Source organism: Oryctolagus cuniculus, chromosome 2 (assembly GCF_051225735.1).
Source record: "Oryctolagus cuniculus isolate XC-2025 breed Fujian yellow rabbit chromosome 2, ASM5122573v1, whole genome shotgun sequence".
Classification (NCBI taxonomy): Eukaryota; Metazoa; Chordata; class Mammalia; order Lagomorpha; family Leporidae; genus Oryctolagus; species Oryctolagus cuniculus.
Window position 1 is genome coordinate 101172160 of NC_142868.1, and position 15861 is coordinate 101188020.

Genomic DNA, 15861 nt, shown 5'->3' on the forward strand with positions numbered 1-15861 from the left:
AAGAATGACTGCGGGTGACTCAGGCTGATGGAAGAGAAATGTCCCTGATGGAGAGAAGAGGCCAAGGAAGTGGCAAGTCAATCAAGGTCATGAATGGACCATTTACATTGAAGCCTATAGTTAACCAAAGGATAAAATAGGCCTAGGAGCTAGAGTAGGAAAAGAACTATCAATCAAATGGCACAGTAACCATTTTTCTGTGACAACGTATTTATTTATTTAAAATACAAGATACCAGAGAAGAGAGAGACAGAGAGATCTTCCATCCTCTCACTCATTACTCAAATGGTCACAAAAGGCAGTGCTAAGCCTGGCTGCAGCCAGGACCATGAACTCCACCCCAGGACTCCCAGGTGGCAGGAGCCCAATCACTTGGGCCAACTCTGCTGCTTTCCCAGGCACATTGTAGGGAGCTGAATCAGACAAGGAGCCGACATGACTTGAACCTGTGTCCATACAGGATGACCACATTGCAGGTGAAGGTTTAATCTGCTACACCACAACATGGGTCCAGCAATCAACAGGATATATTTTCCCACAATATTTCTATTCACTCATTCTCTCCTGCTTCTCTCTCTGGACGGCTACTTAGATTTATTCAGAAGTCTAAACTATAGAACTTAAATATGTAAGGTTAACTTATATCGTCTCTTCGCAACTCAAAAATAGCTAATTAAAAAATCTGTGTACACAACAGCATTTCTATTTTAATTTTTATTTATTTGACAGATAAAGTTAGACAGTGAGAGGGAGACAGAAAGGTCTTCCTTCCATTGATTCACCCTACAAATGGCCGCTACACCCGGAGCTACGCCGATTCAAAGCCAGGAGCCAGGAGCTTCTTCCTGGTCTCCCACTTGGGCCATCCTCCACTGCCCTCCCGGGCCACAGCAGAGAGCTGGACTGCAAGAGGAGCAACTGGGACTAGAACCCGGCGCCCATATGGGATGCCGGCTCCGCAGGCAGAGGATTAACCAAGTGAGCCACAGCTCCGGCCCCAAGCATTTCTGATAATACTAACAAGTGCTTGTTGAATAAGGAAATTCTTACTACCACATTCATATTTAATGTAGCAGGCATAACTAGTCCACATGGGAAAGAAAACATACCAAGAAAATAAGAACGCAAAGTCTAGAACCCGACAACCACCACCAACCACGGCTAATTACCCGAGGCTTACACAAAACTGCACACTGCATTCTATACAGCCGAGCTGTTTTACTGTGCTCACACCGGAACGAATCTGCTCTTCCAGGCTGTGAGCAGAAGGCCAGCAGCGCAGACATGGTATCACCCCACACACAGAACTGCTTGGCCGACAGGGAGTCAGAAGCCAAATGCAGAAAACCGGCTCCAGGCCTCGATCGGAGGCTGCGTGAGGCCGACCCCACCCCCCTCCCCGGCCCGCGCAGCGTGCGACGCATGCGCACTAACCCGGGCCACGCCTCCCCCTGTGCGCTCGCGCGCACCCCTCCAGGACTGGCGCTCCGCCCTCCCCCTCCGCGCGTCACAGAGCCCGAGTTCCTCCCTCCGCCGGGATTGGCTGCGGCGGAGCTGACCCGCCCTTTGCGCCAGGCCTCAGGGGCCCTCTGCGAGGTCGCCTCCAGGTGGGCGTCGCGGCGGACTTCGGGGATGGCGCTCCCGGAGCCCGGCTTGGTCGCCCACTCTGCAGCGCTGGTGTGAGAAGAACGCGTCCTGAGGCCAGTCCCAGAAGCTCCTCTGTTTCTCGCGGCCAGAGTCTACTGGTTTGTGCAAGCCCGGAGGTTTGGGCTGGGGAGGCGGGCGCGGCAGTTGCTGTGTTCACCTTGGGGTTCACCCCAGGGTGCAGATCTGGGGTCAGCTCCCCGTCTCCTTTCAACAGTTGGAAAAGAGAACTCGGATTTCTCCTCGAGCGTCCCCACTGATTTCAGCGCGGGGCTCGAGGAACCCCTGCCGCCCAGGTCTTTCAGTCGCTTACTATTTAATTTATTCAGCAGCTCCATTGCCGATCTAATACGTGGTGCGGTTCCCCAAGGGCACGGGGGACCGCAGCTGAGCCCGGGCGCCCCGAGCTTGAAAAGTGTAGAGGTAGTGAGGAAATCCGGAGGACTTGATGTTGAGAGACCTTTGTCAGACGGGGAGGGGCTGGGGCGAAATCCCTGCTTTACTGCAGGAGATCGCCACAGTGCATAGGCGATCTGGGGACTTGTGCGGGGACACGGCGTCTTATTCCTACTTTTATCATGCTTGACTTGGTTTAAATGAGAATTTTTATGGACCTAAACGTGTTAAATTGATGATATATTGGTAGGACTCACATGTCAGCTAACCCTACACATTTATTTCAGCGTTTTAAGTGATTTCTTTGCGATATTAGTAGAGAAAATTATTTTTAGTCCTTACTATGAAAAAATCTCTGTTGTGAAGTTTCCTGTGTTATGGCGTACGTATTTCCAGGGACCAACAATCATTGCATCAGTTCACCTTGGTAAGTGGCCAGTAGGTCAGTTCAAGTGGAGGTGTCTCAGCTGCCTACCTCTGCTTCCCAAACCAAATGCTCTGGTTCCCACATGAGTCACTGAAGTCTCAATCCTCCAAGAAGCATTTTTTGTTGTTCTTATTGTTTGAATTAAATGATCTCTCTTAGGTAAGAAAATGAATTATATTTTTATATATAGTAATGAAAAAATTATTTCAGATGGTGTTATAGTACAAAGAAAAAAAACAATAAGAGCTATCAAAACTTACTAAGAAAAGAATGGACATTTGGGCTAGTGGTTAAGTGAATGGTTGAGATGTCCACATTTCTTTTCAGAGTGCCAGGGTGTATTTTAGGGGTCAAAAGTAGGTCCAGGCTGCCCACCACTAGACAGTTCATCAGAGATGAGAGTCAGTGAAAGGAACCAGGTTCCCTTAAGAACCAGGTTTCTTCAAGAAGCCATCATTCTTGGGAAAGAGCATATTTGGCATCCAAGAGGTCTGCTTTTACTCCAAGAATGCTGGTGTCTTAAATAAAGCAGTGCACTTGCATCAGCAATCATCTCTGGTGAACTGGCTGTTCAGAGGTGAGCAGCCTGTGCCACATATTGACTGGTAACAAATGGCAGTCAGCAGTAGGGGTCTAGTCCTCACATGTTACTGGGGAAAGGCAAGCACTGCTTGTGTTCTCCAGGCTGCTCTTGGGGAGCTGACCCCATGGTTGGGATTTCAGGGATATTCCAGAAGCTGCTGAGTCCATTTTTGTGGACACTTTACTTTCTGTTCTTCTGTGACATCAGCTGCCTATAAGCACTTTGTTGGTACAAGGAAATGGTACTGTTTGGAATCCCAGGGCTCAATAACTAAGTTGAACTCAGTGGACACTGGGAATCCTGTTTCTGTGCCATTTGTTTGGGCTTCCTGCCAGTTGGGCCTCACTAAGGTCATGTGTCTTAGTTCTGGTTGATGTGAGACAAGAATCTTAAGACTCTAGTTAGTCCCAGTCCCTCAGCAAGGAGGATTTGGTTTCCATGAGTACACTGTGTGAGAATTAATCTTTGGTAAAATATGGGCAACTTGCCGGCATCGCGGCTCAATAGGCTAATCCTCCGCCTTGCGGTGCCAGCATACTGGGTTCTAGTCCTGATCAGGGTGCCGGATTCTGTCCCGGTTGCCCCTCTTCCAGGCCAGCTCTCTGCTGTGGCCAGGGAGTGCAGTGGAGGATGGCCCAAGTACTTGGGCCCTGCACCCCATGGAGACCAGGAGAAGCACCTGGCTCCTGCCATCGGATCAGCGTGGTGCGCCGGCTGCAGCATGCTGGCCGCGGTGGCCATTGGAGGGTGAACCAACAGCAAAGGAAAACCTTTCTCTCTGTCTCTCTCTGTCACTGTCCACTCTGCCTGTCAAAAAAAAAAAAAAAAATGGGCAACTCAATTCACCTGAAAGTCCTCTGAGATATCCCAGCTGATTTGTGCACCCTGTAATTATTGTTGTATGAGAACAAAACTGGAAATACTGCATGGTCTTATTATGTATGTAGTAGATTCCAAAGACTCAGGTCTAGGACTCCCTTTGTTCTCTTAAAGCCAGTTGGAGCTCCCCACAGAAGCCCCTGGTGCAGTTGCCAGTGGGGAACAAGACCCATAAGAATATGCCATAGAAAACATCTCTCTATTAGAGTGTCAAAGGCTCGGAAATTCAGGTGTAGTATTCATTGCATGAGAAAATGTTCAGCTCCTTTGCTGGGATTAGGGTTTTTTTTTTTTTTTTGACATAAATATTCAAGTTACATTTTTTCCCTCTGCATATTCCTGTTGAGGTGTTGATGTTATAGTTTAAAATCACTTTGTTTTTTAATTAAACACAATTTTTAGTGAAAAATATCATAACTAAGAGAAAGAAATTAATTTTATTAAAAGAAGAAAGTAATAGATTTTTTAAAAAAGATTATTTATTTGAAAGTCAGAGTTACAGAGAGAGAGAGGTCCTCTGCACGGCTGGAATTGCGCCAATCTGAAGCCGAGAGCCAGGAGACTCCTCTGGGTCTCCCATGTGGGTGAACAGGGCCCAAGGACTTGGGCCATCTTCTACTGCTTTCCCAGACCATAGCACAGAACTGGACCAGAAATGGAGCAGCTGGGACTTGCACCAGCACCTGTATGGGATTCTGGCACTGCAAGCGCAAGCGGTGGCCTTACCTGCTGTACCACAGCGCCAGTCTCAGTAATAGTTTTTTTTTTTTAAGTTGCTACAGAACTGCTTGATTTTTCTTGTGATATATGTTATATATATGTTAAATTATAAACATGTTGTATTTTGTGTCTACTTATTAAAAATCCCTTAAAAATCCCTTAAGAGCTGTATTTTGCTTGGTTTACTGATATTACATATTTACATAAATTTAAAACTATTTAAAACATTTAAATTTAAAACATTAAAATTTAAAACATACATATTTACATACATTTAAAACTATTAAATTAAGCTGTGTGGCACAGGACTTCTATAAATCTGATGAATAGCTAAAGTTTGTTGGTAAAATAAAAAAGATTTCTTCAAGTTTGTTAACATATGTTTGCCTGTGTTTATTGGCCAATTAGGATCAAAGTTATATCTGTTAGATGTTTAAGATTATAAAAATATAAATAAATTATGTCAAAATACAATAGTGTTCTGTGTCTCAAGGATAGCAGTTGAACTAGAATATGCTTGTCTGATATTTCAGTTTCCATAACTAAAGTAAAAAAATTTGTTAAATATAAATTAGATGATGGGACTGGCACTGTGGCTCAGCAGGTTAACGCCCTGGCCTGAAGCACCAGCATTCCATATGGGTGCCAGTTCAAGAACTGGCTGCTCCACTTCCCATCCAGCTCTCTGCTATGGTCTGGGAAAGCAGTAGAAGATGGCTCAAGTCCTTGGGCCCCTGCACCCATTTGGGAGACCCAGAAGAAGCTCCTGGCTTCTGGCTTCAGATCAGCGCAGCTCTGGCTGTTGTGGTCATCTGGGGAGGGAACCATCAGATAGAAGACTTCACTCTCTCTCTGACTCTCTCTCTGTGTAGCTGTGACTTTGAAATAAAGTAAAATAAATCTTTAAAAAAATATAAATTAGATGAATGTAAATGTAATAAATATTTTGATATCAGTTTAATGCCTTGGCTTCTTAAATTGTATAAAATAGTATTTTTGGGTCTGTTACCAAGTATGCTTATATACATTGTTGATATACAGCATATGATGAATTATCTGTAGCCTCATGTTTACAGCAGCTCAATTCAAAATAGCTAAGATATGGAATCAACCCAAATATCCATCAGCTTAGGACTGCATAAAGAAATTGTGTTATATACACATGATGAAATATTACCCAGCCATAAAAAATAGCGAAACCCTGATTTCACAACAGAAGTGGATGCAATTGGAGATCATTATGCTCAATGAAATAAGCCAAATGCTGTTTTCTCTGACTTGCATTAATATACAGAATCCAAAAATGTAATTTATATTAATGAAATTTACAGTTTTGGATTTGATGATTGTTTATATTCTTTACTCCTGAGGAACAGTGGTTTTTCTAACTACTTATTGAATTCTTTATTTAGTGGAAAGTTAATCTTGTGATTATAAAATAAATTAGAAATATGTCATTACAGGAACTCAAATAAGGAAGGAAGAGGGAGGGTAAGAGCAGGGAAGCTTATGAGGGTAGGTGGGAAATATTATTTTCTTAAAAATGTGCATAAGAAATACATGAAATTTGTTCCCTTTATATACATTTTAAAAATTTAATTAAAATTATTCATATATGACAAAGAATTCAAGACTGCTTCAAAGTAACGAAAGGCAAAATTTCTATATGTAACAACAAACAAAAAAGAAAAAGTAAAGCAAAAATGAATTTAAAAAAAAACAAAAAAAATGTAAAAGAAAAAGGAAAAATATATAAATTATAATAAAAAAGCTATCATACTTTTGTTAAAAATGTTTTGCTTTTAGATATTTTTAAGGGAATGTTTCAAATTAAATGGAGAGGCCTGTGTTGTGGGTTAAAGCCCTGGCCTGAAGTGCCAGCATCCCATATGGGCACTGGTTCTAATCACAGCTGCTCCTCTTCCAATCCAGCTTTCAGTATGGCCTGGGATAGCAGTAGAAGATTCCCAAGTCCTTGGGCCCCTGCACGTGGGAGACCCAGAAGAAGCTCCTGGCTCCTGGCTTTGCATCGGCACAGCTCCAGCCATTGAAGCCAACTGGGGAGTGAACCAGCGGAAGGAAGACCTCTCTCTCTATCTCTACCTTTCTCTGTAACTCTGTCTTTAATAATAATAAAAGAAAAATTAAATGGAAGCATATAAAATATAAAAGAAAACTAGGTAAGGAGTTTAAAAAAAATTTTTTATATTTTATTTAATGAACATAAATTTCCAAAGTACAGCTTATGGATTACAATAGCTTCTAAAAATGTTTTAAAATTATAAAAATGTGTTTTTCTTAAGTAAAACTATAGGATAAAAGAGACATATTTTCACTAATGATAATAATTATTGTGGGGAGCAGCCCGGACTGGACTGAGTTACTGGAATTAAGACTTATTCTATGCATCTGCTCTCCCACAATATGGTGCTGGGAGAGAAGTAAACAGCTTCCGCACAGCTGCCTCCAGTTCAATCAATAAACTGTAGGACTTGCTCCTGATTGGAGGAGAGCAGCGTACTTGGCGTGTGGGCAGCCGAGTTGGGATTGGCAGAGGAGGACTATAAAGAAGGAGAGAGACGGCATTCACCAGGAACATCTAAGGGGAACATCTAAGGGAACACCTGTGCAGCCCCTGAGAGAGCCGGCCGGCGGTGTGCCACTCCCCTGCGGAAGTGGGGAATGTGGCCAGGGGGAACTGCCCTTCCACGGAGGTGGAAGGGATAGTAGCCAACCTGGGAAGAACCAGCAGCAAACCCGGGGAGGGCCGAGCAGACAAAAGAACAGCGCAGGGTCCTGTGTCGTTCCTCCACGAAGAGGGGGAGTGACATAATGGTGCCGTGACTCGGATTAGGAAACCTAGGACGGATAGAAAACTTAGGAGGGAAGAAACGGGAAGAAATGGGAAAATATCGGAGAGAGAGACTAGCAAACAGCCTAGGGAAAAGCCGGACGAAAAGGGTGCCGGAGGAAGCTGTTGAAAGCCTAGGCATAGACTCGGATACGGACTACGGGGGGAAGCTGGGAGAAATCTCTAAGGTTGAAAGCGAAAGTGAAATCTAGAACAAACAGACTCAGATGCGGACTGTGGGGAGAGGCCAGGAGAAATGAGGGAGGAGTATTGTTGGAGGAAAGCTTGGGGAAACATACCGGGTAGAGAAAAATGTTAGGGAAATTGAAGCCGTGGGGGGCAGGCCGAGGCGGAAACGAAAGCCACTTTGGGATTCTCAAGTTAGCCTGGGAATAGGGGGCGAAAAAACCAGAAGCAGAAACGTAAGCCAGATTGGGATCCGTCTGATTAGCCCGGGGAGCAAAGGACGGGAAGCCAAATCGTGGGGCGGAGACGTGAGCTGGGTTGAATTCGCCAGGTTAGCCCGGGGAACTTAGATTGAATGCTAGTGGCGGAGACGTAGGCTATGCTGTGTGACTCGCGGAGGCTGCCGTGCGCAGAGAGAGCGTGCGGGGCACAAGTAGATAGGGAACGCTGGGCTAAGTGCGAGACCGCGGAGTGTGCGTGCAAAGCCAAGCCGCGCAGATGAGAGAGAGGCGGGCTGAAGCGGCTCAGCCGGAAAGCCGCCGAGAAACAGCCTCGGGGCGGGCGCCGGGAAGCCGCGGGGATAAGAGAAACAGAAGTTTAGAAGTAAAATGAGAGAAATAGGAATGCTGGAAGATAGAAGTAAAATGGGAGAAATAGGAATGCCCGGAGATAGAGAAATAGAGAAATAGAAAGGCCTCCCCACAATGCCGCAATTAGAAGGCTTGGATTCGGTCTGCCCGATTAGTGAGGCGATGAGCACCTGCGGCGGCTAGCAGCTTATGCGCCGCAGGTCACCGAAGACAGGCACGAATTAACATCAATAAGGCCTCCCCACAACACTGCAATGTGAGAGCTTGGATTCGGTCTGCCTGATTAAGTGAGGCGATGAGCACCTGCGGGCAGCTAGCAGCTTGTGCGCCGCAGGTCACCGAAGACAGGCACGAATTAACATCAGTAAGGCCTCCCCACAATACAGCAATTAGGAGGCTTGGATTCGGTCTGCCTGATTAAGGCGGTAAGCACCAGCAGGCGGCTCGATCAGAGTGTGAGCCGCAGGTCACCGAACACAGGCATGCATCAGCGCCTAAAAACCTCCTCACAACATGGCGAAGAGAGGACCCGGATTCGGTTTGCCTGATTGATAGGACTTGTAAGAACCTGTGGCAACTCTAGCAAGTAGAGCAGAGTGTGTGCCGCGGGACACCGAAGACAGGCGCGTATCAATGCCAAAAAATAAAAAGAAAGGGGGATCTGTGGGGAGCAGCCCGGACTGGACTGAGTTACTGGAATTAAGACTTATTCTATGCATCTGCTCTCCCACAATATGGCGCTGGGAGAGAAGTAAACAGCTTCCGCACAGCTGCCTCCAGTTCAATCAATAAACTGTAGGACTTGCTCCTGATTGGAGGAGAGCGGCGTGCTCGGCGTGTGGGCAGCCGAGTTGGGATTGGCAGAGGAGGACTATAAAGAAGGAGAGAGACGGCATTCACCAGGAACATCTAAGGGGAACATCTAAGGGAACACCTGTGCAGCCCCCGAGAGAGCCGGCCGGCGGTGTGCCGCTCCCCTGCGGAAGTGGGGAATGTGGCCAGGGGGAACTGCCCTTCCACGGAGGTGGAAGGGATAGTAGCCAACCTGGGAAGAACCAGCAGCAAACCCGGGGAGGGCCGAGCAGACGAAAGAACAGCGCAGGGTCCTGTGTCGTTCTTCCATGAAGAGGGGGAGCGACAATTATCCTAAAAATAAGGAAAAATATTTTAAAAGTTTGTAAAAAATGAAATCTTTTGAGAGATTGCATTGACAGAGACTAGATTAAAATGATTTATGTTTATAAAACCTAATATTTAGTAGTATACTGCTACTGTGGTATAGCAGGTTAAATCCCTGGCCTGCATCCCATATGGGTACCGGTTCTAGTCCTGGCTGCTTCTCTTCTGATCTGGCTCTCTGTTGTGGCCTGGGAGAGCAGTGGAAGATGGCCCAAGTCCTTCGGCCCCTGCACCCACATCGGAGCCCTGGGGGAAGCTTGGGGAAGCTCCTGGCTCCTGGCTTCAGCTCTGGCCATTGCAGCCAGTGGGGGGTGAACCAGCGGATGGAAGACATCTCTCTCTGTGTCTCTGCCTCTCTCTGTAACTCTGTCTTTCAGATATACAATTTAAAAAAAAAAACCCTAAAATTTAGTCCCCTGCGTGAAAATAACAAGGTTTTCTTAAAACATTGTTAGTAATGGGGTAGTCCTGGTGTAGCAGGCAAAGCTACTGCCTATAATGCTGGCAACCCATATGTGTGCCAGTTTGAATCCCAGCTGCTTCATTTCAGATCCAGTTCCCTGCTAATGGCCTAAGAAACAGCAGATGACTTAAGTGCTAGAACTCTGCCATCCACATGAGAGACCTGGAGGGAGCTCCTGACTCTGTTATGACCAGACCCTAAAAATGCTTATCTTAAAAGCCTCAGATAGTGGCTTGTGCTATGACACAGTGGGTTAAGCTGAGGCTTGGAAGGCTACATTAGCTTCCTGCTAATTCACTTTAACTTCAAGAGTTAAGATTATTAATATGTATTTTGAAAAATTAGTTGTTTCAAATTAAGTCATTTGACTGTGATTTCCAGCTGGAAGCCCAAGGGTCCTCAAAGAATCTATCTGTCATTCAGTAGAGATGATTGCTAATTAGACACCTAGTGATATATATGGAGCATTGCTGAATTGTAGATTCATGCTAAATTTAAAGTTACTTTCACATAGATACATTATTGATGTAAGTATTCTATAGGTTATATGACAATAATGTCTGGTAGTTCTGATACAATGTTATCTTTCATGATTGTTATCTTCTTAATAAAAGACTGGAGTCTGTAAAAATCCTTGGAGTTGCCCCTCCCTTCACAATAGAGACCTCAAAAATTAAATAGTTTTGAAAATACTATTGTGCTTTAAAAATACTAAATATAATATTTTAATACATAAAAATGGAAAATTGAAAAATTTCTAAATCTGAGATTAATCTTGTAAGAAATAAGCTTTTCTTACTGTACTTATACAGACAGCAATAATATGCCTACAATTATATTGCTTGTTGTGTTTAAGATACAATTTGATTTGTAATACTCTTGTTAGTTTGTTGTGTATTCTTGCTTTTGAGCATTTTGCCTGTCACCTATCAGAATTCTGCAAAAGAAAATTCACACTCAGATTATGCTGGCCTAAAAAAACATAAAAGAGTTTGTAAAAACACTTCTGTCTTTATCAAAATCCTATATACAATACATGTAACTATGTCTCCTTGTTTTCCAGTAAATTGTTACTCAAATTTTAATTATGGTGATTTTAAGTTTTTTTTTTTTTTGCCATCAATAGTGCTGTTTCTTTGCTAAAAACATTTACAAACAGAGAAGATTCTATCAAGTATTTATAAATACAGATTTCTGATGAAATGAACAAACTAAAAAATTCTGATTAAAGAAAGCTGACAGATTTATAAAACTGTTACTTTAGATCATACAAAAGAATAAATTCATAGAGACTTGAACTAGTCAAGTTGTAGGTTTCTGTTTCTTTTACTTAGAGCATTGCTTCTCTACTTAAATGTTGTCTCTCAAGTTTAAAGATTTACTGTGATTTCTAGAGTTTATAACACTCTGGTAGACTATGTTTTTATAAACAAAAGTAAAGATATTTACTTTTTCTTCCCACTAAATTCACCCAACATTCAAAAACAACTTAATGAGAAGTTTTGGTTTACATAACAATGTAATTAGTTTCAAAAATTAATTTAAAAATGTGTTTTTGTAATAAAACATAATTTAAACACTGATTAATCTAAAAATAAACAAAAATGCCAGACTTCAAGTACTGGCATTTCAATGAGTAAATGAAATGATCCCTTCTTAATAGATCTTGGGGCAAGCATTGTGGTGTAGCAAGTAAAGCAGCCATCTGTGGTGCCAACTTCCCATATCATTGCCAATTTGAATCCCAGCTGTACAGTTCTGATTCAGCTCCCTGATAATGTGCCTTAGACAGCAGTGGGAGATGGCTCAAGTGCTTAGGTATTGCACCCATGTGGGATACTCGGAAAAAGCTAAAGCTCCTGGCTTCAACCAAGCTCAGCCATGGCCTTTGTGGCCATCTGGGGAGTGAACCTGCAGATGGAAGATCTCTCTCTCTCTCTGCCATTCAGATAAATAATTCATTTAAAATAGAAAAGTAAATTTTTAAAGATTTATTTACTTATTTGGAAGGTAGAATTACAGAGAGATGGTTGCAGAGAGAGATAGATCTTCCATCTACTGGTTCACTCCCCTAATGGCTGCAACAGCTGGAGCTGGGCCAATCTGAAGCCAGAGCCAGAAGCTTCTTTCATGTCTCCCGCATAGGTGCAGGGACCCAAGCACTTGGGCCAGCTTCTTATGTTTTTCCAGGATGGAACAAAGAGCTGGATCAGAAATGGAGCTTTCAGGACTGGAAATAGCATCCATATGGGATGCTGGCACTGTAGTCAGAGGATTTGTGCAATGAGTTGCCTGCCAGTTGTGTAGCTTAACTACCTTCATTGGTAACTATACCCACTGACCACACTGGGCTTGATTATGAAACTACACCTAGACACATCTAGAGACTTTAGCCCAGGAGCAATATAATGGAACCAAATAGTGTTTGTGAGTATTCTACAATATGATAGGAGTCACTGTGCACCTATTCCCTATGTAGGATCTCTGTCCTTAATTTGTTGTACTATGCCAATTAATGCTAAAACTAGTCTTCAAACAGTACTTTATACTTTGTGTGTCTGTGTGGGTACAGTCTGTTGAAATCTTTACTTAGTATATATACTAAGTTGATCTTCTGTATATAAAGATAATTAAAAATGAATCTTAATGAAGAATGGGATGGGAGAGGGAGTAGGGGATGGGATGGTTTGCAGATGGGAGGGAGGTTATGGGGGGAAAACTGCTATAATCCAATAGTTGTACTTTTGAAATTTATATTTATTAAAAGTTTTCTACAAAAAGAAAACAGTTGAAAAGTTAAAAAAAGAAATTGACTGACAGTACTGACACGGATGCTGGCATTGTTGCACCATTACTCTTATTCCACAGAGGGGATTTCAAAAATACATACTTAGGAGTCAGCATTATGGCACAGCAGGTTAAGCTGCCACTTGCAGCACTGGCATCCCATATCAGTGAGTCAGTTAGGATGCAGGCTGGTGTGCCTCTAATCCAGCTTCCTGCTAATGCACCTGGGAAGGCAGCAGCAGTTGGCTCAAGTGCTTGGGCCCCTGACCCTTATCTAGGAGACACAGATAGAGTTCCAGTGTCCTGGCTTTGTTCTGACCAGAACTGATTTGAGCCATTTTGGAAGTAAAACAGTGAATAGAAGATCTCTTTGTCTATCTCCTTCTTTCTTCCATTCTGCTTTTCAAATAAATATTTAAAAAATATATGTATACATATGTATATATGCATGTACAGACATACACAAAAAATTTTTTAAAAAATTTATTTATTTATTTGAAAGGCAGAGTTACAGAGAGGCAGAAGCAGGGAGAGAGAGCACTTCCATCCACTGGTTCACTTCCCAGGTGCCTGCAATGGTCAGAGTTGTGCCAATCCAGAGCCAGGAGCTTCTTCCAGGTCTCCCATATGGATGCAGGGTCCTAAGAACTTGGAGCATTTTCTACTACTTTCCCAGGCAATAGCAGAGAGCTGGATTAGAATTAGAGAAGCCAGGACTTGAAGCAGTGCCCATATGAGTTGCTGGCACTGCAGGCAGAAGCTTTGCCCGCCACAGCTCTGGACCTTACCTTACACAAAACTTTTAAAAAACACTTTACTGTGGTATGATTAATATAAAAATAGGTATTCACAGCTTGCTCTGTTGGTGATAAGCATATACCTGTGACATTGTTACCAGCATTAAGGCCATCATAGGATTATTTTCTTATTTTATTTTTCAGTTTGTTTTTAATGTATAGAAATAGAAATGACTTTTGTGTGCTGATTTTGTATCCTAAAACTTACCGAACTTGTTTGTAAGTTCTAATATATTTTTGATAGAGTCTTTAGAATTTTCTATGTGTGAAACTGTGATATCAGCACACAGAGATAGCAGTTCTCAAGAGAGATTTGATCATTTGAGTTCAGGCTCTGCCTAACTGTTGTATCTCCCCTTCCTGACAATATATGATGATGCCTCCACATCCATGAGCAATGTCTATCCACGATGTACTATGGAGCCACCAGATCCTGTAGCCTCCAACCATAAGCTGAAACAAATCCTTTCTTTCCAAAGAAACTCTTCTCAGGTATTGTAGTTAAAATAATGTAAAGTAGAATAATGCAAACCCCTAGATATTTGGATTTACTTCTGGAACAGAGTTAAATTCGATGGGGAAAAAATCTCCATGCCCACATGAGAGAAACAGGTATATTAGAAGGTAATATGACATTTCATATAAGTTAAAATTAATTTTTCAACAAAATATATTGAAATAACTGGTTGTGTTTGAGAGAAAATGTGGGTAGTTCTTCCAGGCTTTTTCCCACCAAGTTTTAGGAAATTTCACAAAGATCCACATGACTGACATAAGGACATTCCTGGCATTTCTAATATTTTCAGCTTTGAGACTTTAATAAAAGTATTGAATGCAAGATGATTATTTGTTGTCTTCTGTTTTTTTTTTTTTCTGTCCTCTGAAGTTCAGTTTCAAATTCTGTTCCTGCTGTTCCAGCTTACTTCTCTACCTCATCAACCTCTTCTTACCAACTTTTCTTACTGATGCAGGATAAGTAAGAATACATCTCATTTACATCATGCAGTGCAATGTGTTTTAAGAACACACAAATGTGTTCACACAAATGTGAATTGAGTGCTGGAGTAGAATCCCAGCTTTGTGACCCCCTGCAAAGTACTTAATCTGTGCTTCAGTGTCCCTGTCTATGAAGCTGATAAAGCAGTGATCCTGTCACAGGGTTGTTGTGAAGCCTGAACATTCCTTTTATTGAAGGACCAAGAATCTGTGTCTACTGAGTACATAAAATGGAATGGAAATGTAGTCCATTGTACTTCCAAGGACTGAAGATTTGTGGAATAGAGTATCCTGAACAAATGTAAAAACAATGATAGCATTTCAAGGCAGAGATATTTCTGTATTTGTTTACTAATTTTTAAAGATTTACTTATTTGAAAGGCAGAGTTAGAGAGATACAGAGAGACAGAGAAATATCTTTCATCCTCTGGTTCCTTCCCCAAAGGGATGCAAAATCTGGGACTGGGCCATTCTCAAATCTTGATCCTGGAACTCTGTCCAAGTTTCCCATGTAGGTAGCCCAGGCCCAAGAATTTGGACCATCTTCTGCTGCTTTTCCAGGTACATTATCAGCGAGGTGGATCAGAAATGGAGCTGCCAGGACTTGAGTGGATGCTCTTATGAGATCCTAGCATCACAAGCAGAAATTGAACCTATTGAACCACAATGCTGGCCTCTAAAGCACAGATATTTAAAATAGAAATTATTTTTTATTACAGGAACTTTAGAGGGAAAACACAGAAAGGAAGCCTGGTGCCATTAATTTGGTTTTGGCCACTGTGTTTACTAACAGACTATTTGGACTTCATACAGGGTGCTGGTACCTTCAAGGGGAAAGTTAATACTGAAGTACAGATGGCTTCAGAACTAGCCATTGCTGCACTTGGGGAAAAATGGTGGTGTTGTCACTACACCCTCTGACCCAAAACATCTGGGTAAGCTTCATGTCTATTTCTTTTTCTCCTTTCCCTCTTTGTCTCATATTGCCTGATGCTTTTGAATTAGTTGGTGAATAATAATTATTGGTGGTAATTGCTTGGGCTGCATGTATCACATGGGCTAATAATGAGTAGGGCATGTTGCTGACAGATGGACCAAGGCACAAAGAGCCTCTAAACCTCCTCTGTGTTCTCCAGACACTGCCTGAACCACCTCCCACTGAATACCTCATACAGATCTCAAGCCTAACATTTCTGGAGTATCCATTTTTCTATTTCACCTCAATGTGCTCTTGCAGTATTTTCTATCTAAGTCAGCAACAATTCTATATTTCTGGGTATTTTAGCCCAAAATGTGGTGTCCTCTGGACTTTCTTTAAACCCTGCACCCCCTGTGAGTTCTGTCTTCAGACTTTGCTTATGAT

The 15861-nt window shown here is 42.7% G+C and overlaps 1 long non-coding RNA gene across 2 annotated transcripts; it reads left to right on the top strand.

Moving 5' to 3' along the window:
• Positions 1-1486: 1486 nt before the first annotated feature.
• Positions 1487-15435, top strand: LOC138848536 (uncharacterized). Of its 2 annotated transcripts, none has more exons than XR_016229644.1 (3): positions 1487-1745; positions 2407-2467; positions 6582-6962. It is a non-coding gene; the product is annotated as an uncharacterized LOC138848536 (long non-coding RNA). The 2 variants fall into 2 exon arrangements; XR_011386406.2 differs by lacking the exon at positions 2407-2467 and adding an exon at positions 15312-15435 and having other exon boundaries at positions 1490-1745; positions 6582-6829.
• Positions 15436-15861: the final 426 nt, after the last annotated feature.